Raw genomic sequence first — 7584 nt, 5'->3', positions numbered from 1 at the left:
CGGCGACAACATCGAGATAGTCACCGCCCATTCCGCCTACAGTGTTGCTGCAGCCGACACGCAACAGTGAAGCTACGAACACATCAAGTGCATATCCGGAAGAACTTGGGACACCGATTTTCTGAAAGTGTCCGATTTTGGCCTACAGCCGATCCGAGTAGTTAGCTCCGAGGATTCAGATAGATGGATCAGTTCGTCCGAGAAGATGGGAAGCTGGGGCACGGGTTTACGTCGGCCGATTCATTAGAGATGATAGATCTAGGTGATGGCACCAAACCAAGGCCGACGTACATTAGTGCTAACTTGGATCCAGAATATAAATGTAAATTGACAGATTTATTGAAAGAATTTAAGGATTATTTTGTCCTAGAAATATCATGAGATGCCTGGTTTAGATCGGTCCATTGTTGAACACCGGTTACCCATAAAGCCGGGATATTGGCCATATCAGCAACCCGCACGACGATGTAATCCTAAAATTCTAACTAATATAAAGGCCAAAATTACAAGGCTAATTGAAGCAAAATTTATTCAGCAGTGCTGTTATGCCGAGTGGATCTCCAATATTGTACCCGTATACAAGAAAAACGGAAAGCTGTGCGTGTCCATTGATTTCAGAAACCTTAATCAGGCTACGCCGATGGATGGATATCCAATGCCGACAGCCGACGTGTTGATAGATGCTGCCGCAGGACATAAAGTCATTAGTTTTATGGACGGCAATGCTGGGTATAATCAGATATTAATGGCCGAAGAGGACATTTTGAAAACGGCTTTCGAGTGTCCGGGCCACCTCGGTTTATTCGAGTGGTAGTGATGACTTTCGGATTAAAGAACGCCGGCGCTACATATCAAAGGGCCATGAATTACATTTTTTACAAACTAATCGCTGTCCTATTGGAAATCTACATCGACGATGTTGTGGTCAAGTCAAAAGGACATCAGGAACATCTGGCCGATTTGCGAGAGGTGTTGGAGTGCATGAGGAAGCATGATTTGAAAATGAACCCAAACAAGTGCGCATTCGGCGTGTCGGCCGGGCAATTTCTGGGATTCATGGTTCATGAGCGTGGGATAGAGGTCAACCGGAAAATCATAGCGGCTATCAACAAGGTCGTGTCCCCACAGAATAAAACTGAGTTGCAGTCCCTAATCGGCAAGGTCATCTTTATCAGGAGATTCATATCCAACCTGTATAAAGTCTTATTAAGAAAATCAAACAAATAGAGCCTAAATCTTATTAAAAACTATATTCGAGTATAAAGTTTATCTCCATCCTTCAGTTTTCTTCTGGAACGAACCCAGGACATAGCTCAACGAGGATGAACTCTTCTTCCTGCTTTTCCCCCACCCCTTCTCTCTTCTCTTCTTCTTCTCCCCTCGTCTTTCTCATCCCCTAGCTCTGCTCCAATGAGGATGCACCCTGTAGGGTGGCAGAAGCCCCCCAACCCCTTGATCCGCCACTGGTTTTCTTTTAATGTAATCCACCTAGAAGACACCGACCAAAAATGTTCGACATCAACCACGATACGTACTACTCTATTAGCTTGATTTTAATTCGTAACCTTCAATTCGATCTCCAGTTCAATTAAAACTTACTTGAGAAGGTTTATGGAAATTAAATGAAGCTAACAAGAACGGAATCACCAACTAAAAATGGTTTCAATTATTTGATTGCCTTTTATCAAATTGGCACATTTTTTTCATAAACTTCCTTGATCAAAGCCTCAATGCTATCAATGTCTTAAACATCATGTATTTATTTTAAATATAATTTTTAACAATATGGATTGATCCTTTCATAGATAAAATGTTTTGTAGCAAATCATAAAGTAAGAATTTGGCACAAAATCAATTTGTTATTGTTGACGCCAGATTTTGATGCGTATGGAATCGGCGTCAAGGAGGAAAGGATTGGCCGATACGGCAAGTTAAAAGGTCACGATTGGGAATTGGCCGATTGGTGCTACAGTTGGAGATTGGCTGATTGGCGCTGCAGTGTTCTGATGGATAGAGTTGGTAGAGATCAGCCTATTGAAAGGCTGGAGTAATTGGGCCAATATGGGCTTAAAGTGGATCAAAAAGAGAAGATGAAGGGGGATTGGCCTGCAGGAGTGTAATAACCAACTCCGATACGAGTTGTACTTGTAAATATTTGTTTTGGTTTAAAATTAGAGATAGATCCTGGTCGGTTAGGAAATTGGTTGTAACAGGCTATAAATAGCCATCTTTAGAGATCTGTAAACAACACATCAATCAATACAACAATCTTCTATTTCCTCGTACTTTACTTTCAAATCAGCGACTTCGCCCATACTTTTCTTCTTTCACGAGTTCATACGGGTTATTAAGCTTTGTTTTATACTTTAGAGATGGAGAAAAACGAGTTTGTTTGTTGTTAAGCATGTAGAGGACTTATATATTTATATATGTTTTTGAGCTACAATGTGATGTATATGTATAAATTAGCCATATAGATTGTAGGTGTAATTTCAAACTTTAGTACTTTTCATATAGAGGTATGGAATTAGCCATTTTTAGAATAAGTAAATTATGTGGGAAATATTAAATTTTTTAATAGTTTACTTATTTGTAAATTAAATATGAGCTAAATAATTTATGTATTTCTATATAAACTTTGAGCAATATTTGAGTTTGCGATACTGATATTGAAAATTATAAAGAAGATTATTCCCGAGAATAATGAATTGCCATCCACAACATATGAAGATAAACGGATTGTTTGCCCTTTGGGATTAAAGATAGATGATAATGATGCAGTAAAATAAGTATTTAAGAAGGTACTATAACTAGTGTAGAATTAATGAGTCATTCAAACTTATTGTAAATATAATTGCTAATTAAATATATTTTTGCATGTCTGAAATATGTAAAGTTTTAATTTTTGCTTCATGAAATACAGCGAAACCCGGCGAGATCTGATGCCTACAAGTTCCACCCGTCGAGAATAAATTTCCAAATAGAAGCAAAAAGAAATAGTCTAGAATTTATGACTAGTTAAAACTTATTCTAAACAAACTTGCTAATTTAATATATTTTTGCATGTTTGAAATATGTAAATTTCTTACTTTTAGCTTCTTGAAATCCAGTGAAAACATTAATAGAATAAATTTTCAAATAGAAGCAAAAAGAAATAGTATAGAATTTATGACTAGCTAAAACTTATTGTAAACAAACTTGCTAATTTAATATATTTTTGCATGTTTGAAATATGTAAATATCTTATTTTTTTGCTTCCTGAAATCCATTGAAAACATAAATCGAATAAATTTCCAAGAAACAGTCGGGAGATGAAAAACAGGAGAAGACCCCCATTTATCCCAGTTATAAAGTAAAACCGGGATAAAAGGGACTTTTTGATTCCCGCTTGGAAGTACCTATTTATCCCGGTTGATCATAAACCGAAATAAAGGGGGGGGGGGCTTTTATCGCGGCTGATCATAAACCGAGATAAAAGGCCTTCCCCTTTTATCTCGGTTTGTATTAGAAATCAAGATTAAATGTGCTTTAATCCTGATTTCAGTTACAAACCGCGATAAAAAGGGGGGTCCTGTATAAAAGTTATAGCGTCTTCTACAATCCCCTCGCCAAACACTTAGCGAAATTTTCACTCGTTATCCTCGTCCCGCCCGTCACCTGCCTCTGCCATCACCGCTCCCCATCGCCGCTGCCGGCCCATCCTATTCGCCGGCCTCCTCCGTCTCCGTTGCCGCCGCCATCATCTTCGCCCACAATCATCGCCGGCCTCCTCCTTCATCCCCGTCGCCACCGGCGGCGCGTCCATCCCCGTCGCTGTGACCTCCACGCGTGCCCCTCATCGCACACCGGTGCCACCTCCTCCCCGTCATCGTAGCCGTCACTGTCGCCATGACCGCCGTCCTCGTCGCAAGCCGGCTGGCCGCCTCCCACGTCATTGTCGCGCGTCCTCATTGCCGACGCGCCCACCTCGAACTCCGGCCGTCCCCCGGCCCGAATTAATTTTAGAAATTTGGTAGATTACTTCTAGTTGTTTGTGGAATATAGTTGTATACTGCATTTTGCATGTTACATTTTTTATATTACATTTTGAATAGTACATTTTGAATATTTCAAAAAAAATTGTTGAAATGATTTTTTTTCATGGTTGTTCTATATATGATTTCATGTACAAAGTAGTTGAGATCGATGGCAGGCGACGAGGCTAGAAGGTATCTAATGGAGCAGATTATTGCTGGTGATAGTAGTACCAACCTTCCCACAGCGTACACTGATGAAGAGGGTAGTCAGGTAGACATGTTTCTCAACCTGTCTGCCGAAGGCAATGAAAAGCCCGAGCCCTAGCAAAACGTTACCGTGGCACAAGGTTCCGACGAGGTATAGATCATATTTTAACCCTGTCTATATATAATATATGATGTTATTCATTATTACTATGTACTAATTAATTAATGAATCTTGAACTGTTAGCCCTCTGGATCGACGAACCGTCGTCTGAAGCCCCAAGGTGCTTCCAAGGTGAAGACTGGAACAAAAAAGGCTATCATCACGGAAGTCACAGAAGAGGGCAGGCCGGTTGCTCCCCAAAAAGTGGCAACATAGTACATGAGTTAGATCGGGGCAATCGTAAGGGAGAATGTGCCCATCAGCATAAGGGAATGGAAGAGAAAAATGACTAATCCATACGCGCTCCTGGAACTAGAAAAGAATATGCTGTGGGAAGAAGTTAAGAAACATTTCACATTTCCCGACAGATATATTGAAAATATTGTGAAAGCATGGACACTGAAGAAGATGGCTACACAATTCCAGACATTCAAGAAGATGTTGGATACCACCTACATTAAGAAGGACGGAACTCCAGATTTTACTATGTATCCACAATGTAAGGACCACTTGGAGGCATTTGTACAATACAAGAACATCGAAGACAGTAAGAGCAAGGTTGCCCAGAACACAGGCAATGCTAGGGGGAAGGAGTACCATCATAATTTAGGGTGAGGTGGTTATGCCAAAGTAATTTCCAAATGGAATCAGATGGACAAAGACCTGATTGAGCGGGGTATCGTACCAGGAACAATTGATTGGCCCGAACGATTGAAAAATTGGTATTACGCTGATGGAGGTGAGATAAACCTAGATGATGGGATCCTGGTCTTCGATGACCTATTACGTGAAGTGGCCACAAACCTTGACAATATTATTAAAGATGTTAAGGATGAGACGTTGATAGTGTGCCGAGAGAATGATGAGCTCACAATGGCCCTCAGGAATCCCGAACACCCAAGACGTACCCGAGGGTTAGGGCTTGTTCCGTGGAAGTTCGCATTCCGAGGCGACTTGGACAAGTACACAAGCTAGAACCGAAGAAAGGAGCAAGAGGATGAGAGGTGGCGGTGCATGCTAGAATCCAAACTGCAATCTGTAGAAGTAAGAATGCAGGAGGGATGCAGTAGATGAATGGCCGACGCAGTTGGCAGCCCTTCTCAACATCTTGGGAGCAGTTGTGCATCCACAGGGCCCCCTGAGCCACATACGCCAGGATTACCTGTGGAATAGCAACTATTCCCTGTGGATGCCATCACGCAACGCACCACATGTGAGCTGCATACACCAATCGGCAACCTCAGCATTAAGGTACGTATATATACATAATATTTATGCACCGGAGCCTCAGGAGTGCTTTGGCAATTTGAAGTTTAAGAACTTCATTTCTTTTATTTATCCAGGTGGCATACGGGAGTGCATTGGCAATCCTGCAAAATCATACATGCCATGGCATGGAGCTTCCACCTGGCTATGCCAGTGTTGGCGTAGAGAGAATCCCTGATAGCCAATTTGAAGGCCTAGAGCTCGACTTCCCAGCAGGCGACGGGTCAACAACACTAGGAGAAGTGGTTCACGGGGTCATTCTATGGCGCAAACGCTACATCATCATCCCCAGCGTGGAGGCACCTCCTCAGAGCTCAAGACTACTCTTCGCAAATCCACAGCAGCGACCATCTCCTCAAACATCCAGACCATCATCTCCACCGCAGCCTGCTCCACGATCAAGGTCTCCATCTCCACCACATCCTGGTGGTTGGAGCGACGACGACAACAACAACACCCCTCCACGATCACCTTCGCCGGGACTAAGCACCATTTAAGAAGTGGCGACTACCGCCTCCCAAGCCAAGACAGCGTAAGAAGAAAACAAATGAGCTTGAGGTGACTCCTGACGAACGCTGGGAGGCAATGACTCATGAGGAACGCTGGACCAAAATCCACGTGCAAGCTAGTGAGTGGTTGAGGGAACAGAGGGAATTAAGAAAAGCAAGGGAGATGGAGCCACCGCCAGTAGATCGAAGAGAATTATATAAATTCATCAAGACGCAAGAACAAGCCAAGAAGAGTCAACCACTACCATCGAACTATGAACGGGCATTAGTAAAGGTTGATGAGAAGAAAAAAAGGAAAAAAAGTCGAGCTGCCAGCTGCACCACCAAGTGAACCGAAATGGACCTTTGAGCTAGGCAAGCCTATGGTTAGCCCTGATTCGCTAAAGAAGCTATCAACGAAGATGTACGAATTCCATCAATGGTACATGAAGTTGTCTGCCGATGAGAGGGAGATGTTGGGCCTGAAGATAGAACCGATAGATTTTCACGGTGAAGGCGAGGCAGTCCTGTGGCTATGATTCAAGGATATATACGAAGTGTACCATCATGGTTCCCTAGACATCTCTCTGATCAGCGTCTGGACTCTGTAAGTGTCCGTTTATATGTACATGTAAATATTGGCTCATATCATTTTTTTGTGTATGCGTCGTCGTACTAATTAACTTCGTCTTCCATTTTATGTAGGATGCGAATTCGGATGTGCCGACATGAAGCGTACCTCCATATTGGGTTCATGGATCCATCCATAGTGAACCAAGCCCAGATACGAGATTTTCCAGATAAAACGTTGCTGGCTGTATACAATTCTTTAGACAGACAAAAATTAAAGGATCACATACTACTTCCATACAACTTCAAGTAAGTGTGTGTATACCGTGTATATTTATTTTCTTTTTTCTTACCTGATTAATGTTAGTTACCTCTAATATATATGAACATTTACGTACGCAGCTCCCACTGGATCCTCATTATTATTAACATTGATCGAAGTCATGTCACTATCTTCGATTCGTTGAGGAGAAATCTGAAGGTGTACCAAGACGTGCAACACACGCTAGACATGTAATAATTCTGGACCTCTATCTCTATACAAAATTTTGTTTCCTAAATTTTCACCTAACACTATATCATTCATTATTTTAATCCGCAAAGCATGGAGAGAATTCATCAGGGCAGTCAAATCAGGTCAATTCATAGAAAAACTTTCATGGAGAACAGACTTCCCGGTACGTATGAAGTCTGCACATTCTGTACATTCTATAGCATGAATATTTAATAACTTAATGATTTTTCCCCACAACAGTGCTTAAGACAGGAACCTGAGAATGATAATCTATGTGGCTACTATGTCTGTGAGCACATGCACAATTTATTGGGACCCAAGACCAGCAAGGTCACGAAGCACAAATTTAAAGTATGTAAAATA

Source organism: Setaria viridis, chromosome 7 (assembly GCF_005286985.2).
Source record: "Setaria viridis chromosome 7, Setaria_viridis_v4.0, whole genome shotgun sequence".
Taxonomy (NCBI): Eukaryota; Viridiplantae; Streptophyta; class Magnoliopsida; order Poales; family Poaceae; genus Setaria; species Setaria viridis.
This window is presented reverse-complemented; position numbering follows the sequence as displayed.